Source organism: Erythrolamprus reginae, chromosome 1 (assembly GCF_031021105.1).
Source record: "Erythrolamprus reginae isolate rEryReg1 chromosome 1, rEryReg1.hap1, whole genome shotgun sequence".
Classification (NCBI taxonomy): domain Eukaryota; kingdom Metazoa; phylum Chordata; class Lepidosauria; order Squamata; family Dipsadidae; genus Erythrolamprus; species Erythrolamprus reginae.
In genome coordinates, this window is record NC_091950.1 from 203,556,486 (window position 1) to 203,569,453 (window position 12,968).

General features: G+C 41.8%; 1 protein-coding gene and 1 long non-coding RNA gene across 4 annotated transcripts in view; one reads left to right on the forward strand and one right to left on the reverse strand.

The window, feature by feature from the left end:
* CREB1 (cAMP responsive element binding protein 1) overlaps window positions 1–8,767 on the reverse strand; it is a 52,989-nt gene extending 44,222 nt beyond the window's left edge. For 2 of the 3 annotated variants that reach the window (XM_070731968.1, XM_070731970.1), the window contains exon 1: window positions 8,544–8,767. The gene's annotated coding sequence lies outside the window, so the exon portion shown is untranslated. The remainder of the gene's footprint in view (window positions 1–8,543) is intronic. The other variant, XM_070731969.1, reaches the window with a different exon arrangement.
* A 196-nt stretch (window positions 8,768–8,963) lies between these two features.
* On the forward strand, window positions 8,964–11,880 carry LOC139160049 (uncharacterized). Its single transcript, XR_011557875.1, has 2 exons — window positions 8,964–9,207; window positions 10,171–11,880. It is a non-coding gene; the product is annotated as an uncharacterized lncRNA (long non-coding RNA).
* The last annotated feature ends 1,088 nt before the right edge of the window (window positions 11,881–12,968 follow it).

A 12,968-nucleotide genomic window follows, 5' to 3' on the forward strand; every position in this document is an offset into this window, starting at 1 on the left:
TTCAAATGATGTGCATAAGTTTGCAGATGAGTTGAGACACGGAGTTAGGACACCATAACTAAAGTACAGGGGTACCTCTACTTAAGAACTTAATTTGTTCCGTGACCAGGTTCTTAAGTAGGAAAGTTTGTAAGTAGAAGCAATTTTTCCCATAGGAATCAATATAAAAGCAAATAATGCATGCAAAGCCATTAAGAAAGAAATAAAAGCTCAGAATTTGGGTGGGAGGAGGAGGACAGTCATTGCCCAGAGCGAAGGGAGCGTTTCTTTTCTCTGGGCGCTGGCAGAGGTTTATCCCATCTCCAAGCGCCCAGAGAAAGGGAAATGCTTCGTTCGCTCTGGACTGCCAAAGCCTCCTTAAGCACCACTGAAAGGCTTCTCTGGCATCCCAGAAAAGCCTGAGATGGCCGGGATTAAAGGGGGAATGGCAGGAAACAGGCTGGGCCTTTGTGTTGCTCTCAAATTTCCTGCAAAATTTTTCCAGGCTTGTGTTCTTAAGTAGAAAACGGTTCTTAAGAAGAGGCAAAAAAATCTTGAACACCTGGTTCTTATCTAGAAAAGTTCTTAAGTAGGTGTTCTTAAGTGGAGGTACCACTGTATACAGTTGGGGGAAAAAGTATTTAATCAGACACCAGTTGTGCAAGTTCTCCCACTTAAAAAGATGAGAGACCTCAACCATGACAGACAATATGAGAAAACACATCCAGAAAATCACATTGTCTGATTTTTAATAAATTTATTTGCAAAATAAGGTGGAAAATAAGTATTTGGTCACCTACAAACAAACAAGATTTCTGGCTCTCACAGACCTGTAACTTCTTCTTTAAGAGGCTCCTCTGTCCTCCACTCATTACCTGTAGTAATGGCACCTGTTTGAACTTGTTATCAGTAGAAAAGTCACCTGTCCACAACCACAGTCACACTCCAAACTCCACTATGGTGAATACCAAAGAGCTGTCGAAGGACACCAGAAACAAAATTGTAGCCCTGCACCAGGCTGGGAAGACTGAATCTGCAATAGGCAAGCAGATTGGTGTGAAGAAACCAACTCTGGGAGCAATAATTTAAAAATGTAAGACATAAAAGACCACTGATAATTTCCCTCGATCTGGGGCTCCATGCAAGATCTCAGCCCTTAGGGTCAAAGTGATCACAAGAACGGTGAGCAAAAATCCCAGAACCACACAGGGGAACCTAGTGAATGACCTGCAGAGAGCTGGGACCAACATAACAAAGGCTACCATCAGTAACACACTACGCTGCCAGGGACTCAGATCCTGCAGTGCCAGATGTGTCCCCCTGCTTAAGCCAGCATATGTCCAGACCCGCCTGAAGTTTGCTAGAGAGTATTTGGATGATCCAGAAGAGTATTGGGAGAATGCCATATAGTCAGATGAAACCAAAGTAGAACTGTTTGGTAGAAACACAACTCGTTGTGTTTGGAAGAGAAAGAATGCTGAGTTATATCCAAAGAACACCATACCTACTGTGAAGCATGGGGGTCAGTGTTCCCTCTAATTTTTTTTTTGGGGTGGGCGGAAAAGTATAGTGTCTGAGCGGCAGTCCCTTCGGGACTGGGCGGCACAGAAATAATAAATAAACAAATAAACAACAAACAAACAAATAAAAAACCCACCCTGTTTTGCCTCAGAGAATTTCAAAATAAAATACTGTACTGTGTGTCTATAACAGTGAGCTCATAATAGGGCAACTCTATCAATATCAAAATGCCACTTAAATAGTTGAGCTAGTTTCAAACTAGATTTTGATTTTCTTTCTCTCTTCCTTACTCCCATTCTTTTTCTTTCTATTTTCCTTCCTCTCTTTTTTCTATCTGTTTCTCTCTCTTCCTCTCTTCTTCTCTCTCTCCTTCCCTCTCACTCTTTCCCTCTCGGCTTCTGGGCAGGTTTGGAAAACTCTGAGTTGATGATGATTTTTAAGTGAGCGATTGCTCACTGCTCAGCTTATAGGGAACTATGATGGGGGTGGCTGTTTCTCTGCAAAGGGACCAGGACGACTGATCCGTGTACATGAAAGAATGAATGGGACCATATATCGTGAGATTTTGAGTGCAAACCTCCTTCCATCAGCAAGGGCACTGAAGATGAAACATGGCTGGGTCTTTCAGCATGACAATGATCCCAAATACACCGCCAGGGCAACGAAGGAGTGGCTTCATAAGAAGCAATTTAAGGTCCTGGAGTGGCTTAGCCAGTCTCCAGATCTCAACCCTATAGAAAATCTTTGGAGGGATTTGAAAGTCCGTGTTGCCCGACAGCCTCAAAACATCACTGCTCTAGAGGAGATCTGCACGAGGAATGGGCCAACATACCAGCAACAGTGTGTGGCAACCTTGTGAAGACTTACAGAAAACGTTTGACCTCTGTCATTGCCCACAAAGGATATATAACGAAGTATTGAGCTGAACTTTTGTTATTGACCAAATACTTATTTTCCACCATAATTTGGAAATAAATTCATTAAAAATCAGACAATGTGATTTTCTGGATGTGTTTTCTCATGTTGTCTCTCATGGTTGAGGTCTACTTATGATGTCAATTTTTTAAAGTGGGAGAACTTGCACAACTGGTGTCTGACTAAATACTTTTCACCTCCACTGTAACTGTAAGCCTGCTGAAGTGAATCAGAGGGGAGCTCTATGGTTTTTGGTCTTGACATATGAGTAATGGCAGACGTGTTTCTCTTAAGTTAAGCTATTTGCATTACTTGCCATATGCTAAATAAATATACAGTGGAACCCCGACATAAGAGCTGCTCTACTTAAGAGCAACTCGAGATAAGAGCTGGGAGGGGAGAGATATTTTTGTTCTACTTACAAGCCCAAATTCGAGATACAAGCGCCAAGGAGCTGTCTCCTGAAGCCAAACGCTAACTTCCGCGTTCGGCTTCAGGAGACAGCTGCGAAGCGGCGCGCGTGTTTTAAAAGGTTGCAGCCGGCCTGGGGGGCTCGGGGGGGTGCTTGCAGCTTTCTTTCTTGCTCTTTTTCTTTCTCTTTTACCTTCCCTTCCTCTATTTCTTCTTTTCTTTCTCCTTCCCACCTTCTTCCCTCCCTCCCTCCCTTCACTCATTCCTCTTACTCTCCCCTTTCATAAGTTTCCTTGCTTCCTTCCCGTTCCTGTCCCTTCCCCCTTTCTTTCTTTCTTTCTTTCTCTTTTTATTTCTTTTACCTTCCCTTCCTATTTCTTCTTTTCTTTCTCCTTCCCACCTTCTTCCCTCCCTCCCTCCCTTCACTCATTCCTCTCTTACTCTCCCCTTTCATAAGTTTCCTTGCTTCCTTCCTCTGTTCCTGTCCCTTCCCTCTTTCCTTCCTTCCTTCCCACCCTCCATCCATTCATTCACCCATTCCTCTCTTGATCGCTTAAAGCCGGTCCCTGGTGCAAAAAGGGTTGGGGACCTCTGTCCTACAGGATTGGGTGGCAGAGAAGTTGAACATATGTAAATTTAAAAGTTTAAGAAAGTTTACAAGTTAAGTGAAAGAAACTTCATTATTCATTTATATGTACATGTACATTTCTTCATTAAAAACATGTCTTTCTGCATAATTTAGACTAACTTTGTGAGTTTTTTGAGGGCTGGAACCAATTAAAATTATTTACATTAATTCCTATGGGGAAAAGTCGTTCGAGATAAGAGCTGCTCGACTTAAGAGCCCAGGTCCGGAACGAATTAAACTCGTATCTCGAGGTACCACTGTACTGCTCAAAAAAGTAAAGGGAACCCTTAAACAATACAATGTAACTCCGAGTAAATCAAACTTATGTGAAATAAAATTGTCCACTTAGGAAGTAACACTGATTGACAATAAATTTCACATGTGTCAGCACATTCAACTTTGTACAGAATAAAGTATTAAATGAGAATAATTCATTCAGATCTAGGATGTGTTCTTTGAGCACTCCCTTTATTTTTTTGAGCAGTGTGTATATTTGCATTACCAATTTTCTTTTGTGTAAAGCCACGAGTTCTGGGTATGTTCTGGGTTGGTCATTCTTAAGTTTGCTGGCCTGAATGTTTATAATGGAAACATTTTGGTTTTGTGCAAATTTTTAGGAGTTGACGGTTTGGTTCCCACTTTATACAATATGCTTAAATCAAAATGCATCTCTTATTTGTTACATGACTCCAGTCACTGTGATAATAAAACTACCATTTATATCTTAGCAAATGTACCCAGGCATAAGATCATAAGGCAGATAAAACTTTCTGCTATCATTAATGAAGTTAAGATGAGATCTTTAGTAGAGACCCAACATTGATAGACATTAACATTGTGGGGAAACTCCCCCCACACATTTCCCATCAATTCAAACTTGATCCACAAGAGCTGTTAAAGTTGCGCTTTGCATTTTATGACAAAATCATGACAGGCTGTGTATTTTCACTATGTGCAGGACTATTTGCCTGCTATATCATTAATAACTAATTTGGAGTAGTGATTAAAGCATCAACCTAGAAATTGGGAGATCCTGCATTCTAGTCCTACTTTAAGCACAAAACCAGGTGACCTTTGTCTAGTCATTCTTCTCAGCAGCAGAAAACAGGCAATGAAAGACAAACTATTTCCATTTTTCTTCTTTGCTAAACTGCAGGGAGTTCAGGCAGTTGCCAGAAGTAAAGATTAACACAAAGGGATGAACCCCCCCCCCCCTTTCCAACCCCCCCCCCATGAAGTGATTGGTAAAGTTAGTTTGGAGGTAGATATTAAAGGGAAGAAAGTGTGAAAATCATTTGTCAGGCACATGCAAGGTAAAAAGGAGTAATTGGTCTGGAACAGCTTTATGAATTGATTCACATATTGTGCAAGACGTTAAATGTTTGGTGCTTGTTTAGTAATATATGAACCCAACTATTAGGATGCCTAAACATGATTTGTGAATTGGTCAATTGTGAGTCAAGAGTCAATTGTGGCTCATTGAGATAATGGCTTCATAGAACACCTGTTGATAAGAATTGTTTATCTTCAAATATGATCCTGATATATGTAAATATTCCAGAAATTTTGAAATTATTGGACGAAAATTTATTTTCTATACAATCCAGAAGTAGACAACACAAATTGTCATAGCTTTTGTTTTTATATTGGGTGAACAGCAAATAGATGAAAATATACAAAATCTGAATTTCATAGTTAAGGTTGGGATTCAAGTTTAAATAATAGATTTTAAATAATGCAATTAAAAGGTAAATAATATCATGTTTTTTAATGTCAGGCTTGTAGCATATGGCTGAAGTACATTTGATTATTCTCAAAAATCTTTACATATAATGTAGCAATTAGAAATGTCAATTTTTTTTTAAAAAAAAGGAGATGGAAAAATATCTGCATTTATTTGAAAACAAATTACAGAAGCCTATTACAGTCTAAGAAAACCGAACCACTACAACATTCACTCAGACATATTTTTAAGGCTACTTAAATCAAGGTACAAAAATCTGAATTAGTAGTTGGTAGTAACAACTAACTGGATGATTTTAGGTCCCTCACTCTCTTTTAACCTATCTTATCTCTTGAGGATGTTATTGTCGGGGAAACCAGGAGGAGAAAGAAATAAGTATTAGATATTATCATCATCTTTATTTATTTATTTATTAGATTTGTATGCCGCCCCTCTCCGTATAAATAATAAATGCTGGGGAAAAATCAAACAAACAAAATACCAAAAGTCTTGTTCCTGCCCTCTAATAGCAATATGCATTTTTTTTGCAACCAGGTTTATTAGACCTATTATATTTCCCAAGTTTTTCTCCATGCTAATATTTTTAGAGGCGTTTTTGTGAAGGCATTTATTGCCTGCAGCACAGGGAATCCAATGGAAAGCTCCCCTTATAAGCAACATCTCTTGGAAAATAATTACACTTTTCTTTAAAATATTCATTTTCTGATTATATCCATATGGAACAGAATATGTGAAAAATAGTTATCATATTTTAAAAATAAGGCATTTGACCTTTGACTAGTATATGGTATTATACAACTAACAGGTTTACAAAGTCTGTTATCTCTTTAAGAAGAAACTGGAATTTTTTTATTCAAAGTACAGGAGGAAAACAATCAATAAATAGCAATGCACTATAATCCTCAATATACGAAAACATCCAGAACTTTTTGAATGACTTAAAGGCATAGCTTCCAAACATTTTCCTTTCAGCACCGCAAGAATCTCAGCTTCTAGAGTTATGAAGTCTCCCCTAATTATATATGAGTGAGAAACTGATGATTTTCTAAATGTTTCAAAACTACAACCCCTACATCCCTGTATAGTTCAGTGTTATCTGCTGTAGATAATATTATTTGCACTACACTACATGGAAAAGTGTATATGCCTCAAATATAAAGAGATGACTTTGGGTGATTTCTCTCTCAGCCCAACTCACATCACAGGGTTGTTGTGGGTAAATAGGAGGCAACAGCATTATGTGCTGTATCAAGTTGTCTCAAAAATAAAAATGGAATGTAATCAAATAAACTACTTTAAATCTTAATACAATAATCCTGGTTTTTTCCCAGTAACTAACATGAAGTATTGGACTGAAAGACAATTAAGGAAGTTTAAAAAATGAATGTGAGCACCTGTGTCTTATGTTTTAGCACTTTTAGGACCAAATTTTATTTTTTGTCAAAGCACACCACTGCCAATTACAGATAGATGACTAAGAATGCAATCTGTGAAATCGAACTATCAGATAGCATCAATAGGAACACCCAGTTTATCCTAATCTGATTAACTAGCGCAAGCCTCTGGTTTTGAAAGAGCCTCTAATCCCAGTTAGCACTTTTCAGAGCTTTGGAAGAGACCAATAGCATCCAGTCTGCACAAGTTGAATAATGTTTTGAAGAATTCAAAGTTGTAGTTTTAATATCCAATTCATGTGTGAGTGATAGTTAAATAACCAATTTAAAATAATGTACGTTACATAGTAATGTGAAAATGAAAAAACCCTACATTTTAAGTGTAAAACTCATCTTTTGAGTGCTAATTATATTTCTCTGAAAGCTAAACAACATAGTATATGATTACATGTTCTCAGGCCTTAGAATATTGAGCTGGCAGATCTAGAGTACAGATAACTACCCTGTTTTCCCCAAAATAAGGCATCCCATGATAATAAGCCCAATCAGTTCAAAAAAATATAAGACAGGGTCTTATTTTTGGGAAAACAAAGAACAAGGCAGAAGCACAAATATTGTCTATTACTTGAGGTTTTGCAGCACAGCTCTAGTAGTCCTAATTCTAGAAGGATTTCTTTGCAGTTTTAGCACAACATACATTTTATCATGGCACAAATTATAATACTGTACTAATAAAAAATGCTTCATTTAATAGAACTCTTTACTGTGATCATGGATTACTATGCTAGACAGGTGAAGTACAAAAATGAAACTGGAGGAAAAGTGAAACCAAGCTCTTTCAAAAGCTGACACAAGTTCGTTTCAGATAGGCTCAGACTTTCACCATCTATAGAGAGCGAGCCCAGAGGGGAAGAAAAATGGTTCTAGAATGTAGGTTTGATTCAAAGAACTTTATTAGAAAGGGATTCTGAGAGCTTGTTAATATTGATGCATATTTTGGGCAGTCATAAAAGATTCAAACGTTGAATTTTAAACACGGGGCTATGTGGAACTCTAGAAACCGAGGAAGGCACTGCAGATCTAACTCAGCCAGGCTGCCCCAACCCCGTCAAAAACACTGCCAAGGAACTCCCTGCAGGAGATGGGCGGGAAAATCCAAGCGGGTTTTGGGGCTGGGCCGCCTAACTCTTCCTTACCTAGGGCTAGGTGGCCAAGCTGCCAAGAGGGAGGTGGTTGGCGGCCGAGGGAAGCTGCAAAAACCCCGGGGTTGACTGCCAGGGCAAAACCGCTGCTGCTCCCGAGTCACGGCTGCAGCTGAGCGGGACAGCCGCGGCCGAAGTTACATCAACCGCCGAAGGAGAGGAAGGGACTCCGGCGTCCAAAAGGAGGAAGACGGCCTAGGGCCGCTTCTTTCTGCAGGCGCCGAGGCCAAGAGGGCGGCGATGGCGGGAGAGCAGAGTTCCCGCCACTGCCCCCTCCCCGGAACCCTGGACGGCGGCCGCCGCAGCCGAATCGTCCCCTCCCCACCGAGGCGGCGGCGCCGTTCCCTCCGCTGCCCGCTCGCCGTCTCCATCCGCCATTATTCTTTGTTCCTCGCGCGGGCCGGCGGCGGCTGCTGGGCTCGGCGGGAGAGGAGCGACTGCGGGGAAAGAGGCGCCTCCATTTTAAATTAAGGCCACCCCGAGGCGGAGGGGGAGACGAGTGGGCGCCGCTGGGGTGGCCAGACCGGGTCTCGGGTCTCCGTTGTTCTTTCCTTCCCTCTCGCTCCCCGCGACCGCCGTCTCCCTCCACCCACCCACCCCGACTCCCGCTCACGAGGCAACCCCGCCTCAACGGCCGCGCCGCTGCTGGTACTGGTGGTGGCGGCCCTGTGGCGGCTGCCGCCCCTCCCTGTTTTTCTTCTCGGGCTGTTAGTCGCCTTCCTTCCTTCTCTTTGCTTTTCTCCTCTTACCGGCTACAGGCTGCTCCGTCACTGCTTTCGTTCGCGCCTAGGCTCTCGCCGCAGTTTTATTCTCTCCCCCACGTAACACACCGCGTCAAACTACACCTCCGCCGCGTCACTCACATAACACACACACGCTCTCTCAGGCTCTCCCAGCCCCGGCGACAGGCAGGCAGGCAGCAGCGGCCGACTGAGAGGGAGAGAGAGGAGCCAGCCAGGGAGCAAGCGCCGCCGAGCTTGCCTCGGCTTTCCTCCGCCCCCGCCCCCTCCCTCCTCTCTGTGCACGGAAAGAACCGAACGGCCCCCACGGAAATGCCCGAAGGGGCGGAACGGCCGCGGCGGAAAAGAACGAGGGACAGGCTGCTGGCGGAATGGCGCGTGGGAGGGGTGGAGGGGGAATAAACGCCTGCTGTTCAAACGGGAACAGTCGAGCAGACATTTTAGTTGCTCAGCCTGACCGAGAAAGCGCAGATCCCTGTTCATGAGCCAAGAGGAGGGCAGGGCTACGAGGAAGAGCACGCCTCTCCGTCTGCTTGCTTTCTTTGCAGAGCTGAATGGCTCTCCCTTCTGCCGCTCCGGTATAGTAAACGAAGCAGAGGTTATGTGTTAATGCCAGGGGCGCAAATTTCCGAAAGTTAGGCGAGTACACCCGAAGACAAGCAAGAGGCATACTGTAAGCGAAGGGCTGCAAGAGCAAAGCCGGGGAGAGTTTAGGGTAGAAAGCAAGGCGGGCGGAGGGAGATTGCGATTATGCTTGAATGGAAATTGGCGGCTTTTTGCAAAACCCTGCCAAGACTTGGAAATGCAAACAGAGAGAAAATGCTTGATTTTTTTTTTTAAGATTGTCGCGCGTGAGGAAATAGAAATGATTTTTGGTAGTAGGAGAAACGTTGGGTTTATGGTATGGCATCGGACCAGAATATCTCCGAGACCGCCTCCTGCCGCAGGAATCCCAGCGACCGATTAGGTCCCACAGAGTGGGCCTTCTCCGGGTCCCGTCAACTAAACAATGTCGGTTGGCGGGCCCCAGGGGAAGAGCCTTCTCTGTGGCGGCACCGGCTCTCTGGAACCAACTCCCCCCGGAGATCAGAACTGCCCCTACTCTTCCTGCCTTCCGTAAACTCAAAACCCACCTTTGCCGTCAGGCATGGGGAAATTAAACATCTCCCCCTGGGCAAGTTTAATTTATACATGGTATGCTTGTGTGTGTGTCTGTTAGTATATGGGGTTTTTTAAATCTTTAAATATTTTAATTAATTGGATTATTTATGATTTGTTTTCACTTGTCTTCGGAGAGGGGCGGCATACAAATCCAAATAATAAATAAATAAATAAATCAGACGTCTAGAAGCAGCTGTACCGTTTTGGTTTTATAACACCTTTGATTTTTTAAAAAAATTGAAAACGATTATATGTTTACCAAAATGTGTTGGAAAAAATTGCGAATGCGTTTCCCTCATTCTCGAATGCTTGTTTTGGGATGAGAACCAAAAATAATCTGGCCCAAGTTAAGACAAAACCCTATTAGCAGGTTCAAAAAAAGGCATGTGGGTGGGAAACTGGCCTTGCAAAAAAACCAGAGCACCTATTTCCACTATGGGTGAGTTTCTGAAGACATTCTTTTGTGATCCCACAGTGATCCCCCGAAACAGAATGATGACTTGTTCTTCCATATTTGATAATTTATCAAATACTCCTACAACGTATGGAAATATCTGCATGGCACAGCATTGGATAAGAAGGCCATTAGGACAAAATTCAACAGCCTATCTGCATTTGAAAGACAAAGGCCACTCTTGAAGAAAGGAAAGTCCACATTCTGGACAAAGAAGACTGCTGGTTTGAAAGAGGGGGTCAAAGGGGCCATCTATATTAACATTGACTAGTCCTCTCTCAGCTGGAAGTGGGAACAATATGATAACACCAATCTCCTGTTTGCACCAGTCCTTTCAGCAGTTCCAAAAAGGTTCCATTTGCACTATTCAGGTGACCTTCACGGCATAGATGACCCTCCAAGTGACCTCAATGATTCTCCGAGTGCTAGCAACCAGATAACCACTAGAAATGTAAATGCTTCCATTCCGCATTATTCAGTCAGAACAGCTCATTGAATAATAAGCTAAACTTCAAGGAAAATAAAGTCCAGTTGACGCTTGAAAAAAACCATGACCTGGATGACTTGAGAATTTCCATAGACATGAAGGCAGATTGAATCTTGGGGGAAGTATATTTTACAAAGCAGGTACAGTAATGGAAGCAGCAGGTACAATCCTCCATCCACTTAACCACTTGAAATTGGAGAACCACTAAAATGTTGTCATTCATCTTAAGCAGATATAAGGGTTTAAAGGACAGCATTGACTGAATTGCACTCAACCCATTAGGAAGATCCTGCAGGGCTTGGATCATAGGGCTAATATGCTCATTCCCAGTGTACAAGCCTTTAACCACTGTAGCTGGGATATACAGTGTTCCCTCGATTTTTGCAGGTCCGAACTTTGCGAAAAGTCTATACCACGGTTTTTCAAAAAATATTATTAAAAAAATACTCCGTGGTTTTTTTGCACACCAAGGGTTTTCTGGGGCTGCCCGATGTACAATACTGTGCATTTTAACTCTCCTTCCCCCCTCCACCACAGCCATCCTGCTTCTTTAAATAAAAGCTCCGTTTCCGCCCCAGCCTTCCAATCCCTCCCCTTTAATTCTCGGAGCGTTGGTACGCTCCAGTTGAAGCCAAGCCTTGCTGCCGCCCGCTGCTGCCGCACTGAGCACAGCAAAGCCCCCTGCTTGCTGCCCTGTTGCCCCTGTGGGTTCTGGGGAGTAAGTAAAACTAGGAATGAAGGAGGGAGGGGGAGGAAGGAAAGAAAGAAAGGAAGGGAGCATCTCTACTTCGTGGAAATTTGACTTTCATGGGCAGTTTTGGAACGTATCCCCTGTGAAAGTTGTGGGAACACTAATATTTTGGACTAGGTGAAACTTACACGGTTACAAACACTTCCTTACATAGTTTACATTGCATAATTCCAAGTCTGGTGACTAGGACATAAATCATTGTTGGAAAATCATCATTCCAGGAAAAGATGGACTGGGATATCAGTCAAATTAGGCCAAGGCCCTCAAGGCCTTGGCTTCCACCTGGTGATATATCTATCATGAATTGTGATTTAGGAATTTGCTCCTTCAGGCATAGTATCATCAGGAAATAATTGGAGATTTCATAAACTTAGCTTTGGGCCATTTTGTCCCTAATCATAATCATTATCAAATATCTATGTTATGCGCAGTAATCAAAGCTATTTTCAATTTTTTTCATTTATAAGCCATTAAATTTTTTCCTCTTATATAATTCTTCCATTTTATAATTTATATCACTTGCTTGTACATTTGTTTATATATATAAGCTCCCATAGGATTAAAATATTAAAAAATCCAATTCATTAAGTATACTCAATTTTTTGGGTAATTTATAACTTTGTAAGAGCAAAAAAAAAAAGAAAGAAAGTGCTGATACCGTATCTTTTAGTAACTTTAAAATATTCTTACACATATTTTAATTTTAATTTTCTTAAGAACATTTTAATTCTTAGAAATATTTAATTTCAATTTATATTCAATATTATTCAATGTAATTTCAATCAGATCAGACAATCCAAATGTAATTTCAGTCAAATCAATCAGTCCAGTTAGGTCAAATCTATTGAAATCAGTTTAATTCAGTTCAAATAATTTCATCTTGAACATTATCTTCCTTCCATGGGTTTAGCTGATCAGTCTTCCCACGACAAAAATACTTTCCTTAAATCTATGGGAAATGTAATTTCAGTCAAATCAATCAGTCCAATTAAATCGAATCAATTCAAATCAATTAATTCAGTTCAAATAATTTAGTCTTGAAGGTTAACTTCCTTAATGCGTTGGCTAGTCATTCTCTAGAGTTCTGTATTTTAAACCAGTAGCAAACTGCTATATTTCCTCCGGCCACACGATGTCGCTAGGTGATCAAGTCTCCAAGTCTTCTCTATGTAGCTATTCTGTGAATAGCATTAAATGACTCTTTGGCTGTTACTTCCTGTTGCTGTCACTTCCTGTTTTATTCTGCCGTTGTTCTTTGTTTATAGAAGAAAGAAAAGATAAGAATTCCAAAACAAAAGTTAAAAATTCCAAATTTCAAAAGGTGAATTTAAAAGAGAACCAATTAGTAGTTGAAAATACAGTGATCCCCCGCTCGTTGTGAGGGTTCCGTTCCAGGACCCCCCGCAACGAGCGGGTTTTCGCGAAGTAGCGCTGCGGAAGTAAAAACACCATCTGCGCATGTGCAGATGGTGTTTTAAACTTCCGCAGCGCTAGCGAGGAGCCGAAGATTGGGGGCGGCGCGGCTCTTTTAAAACATCGCTGCCGACATGGGGGGCTCTCTAGCACCCCCCTGAACCCCCA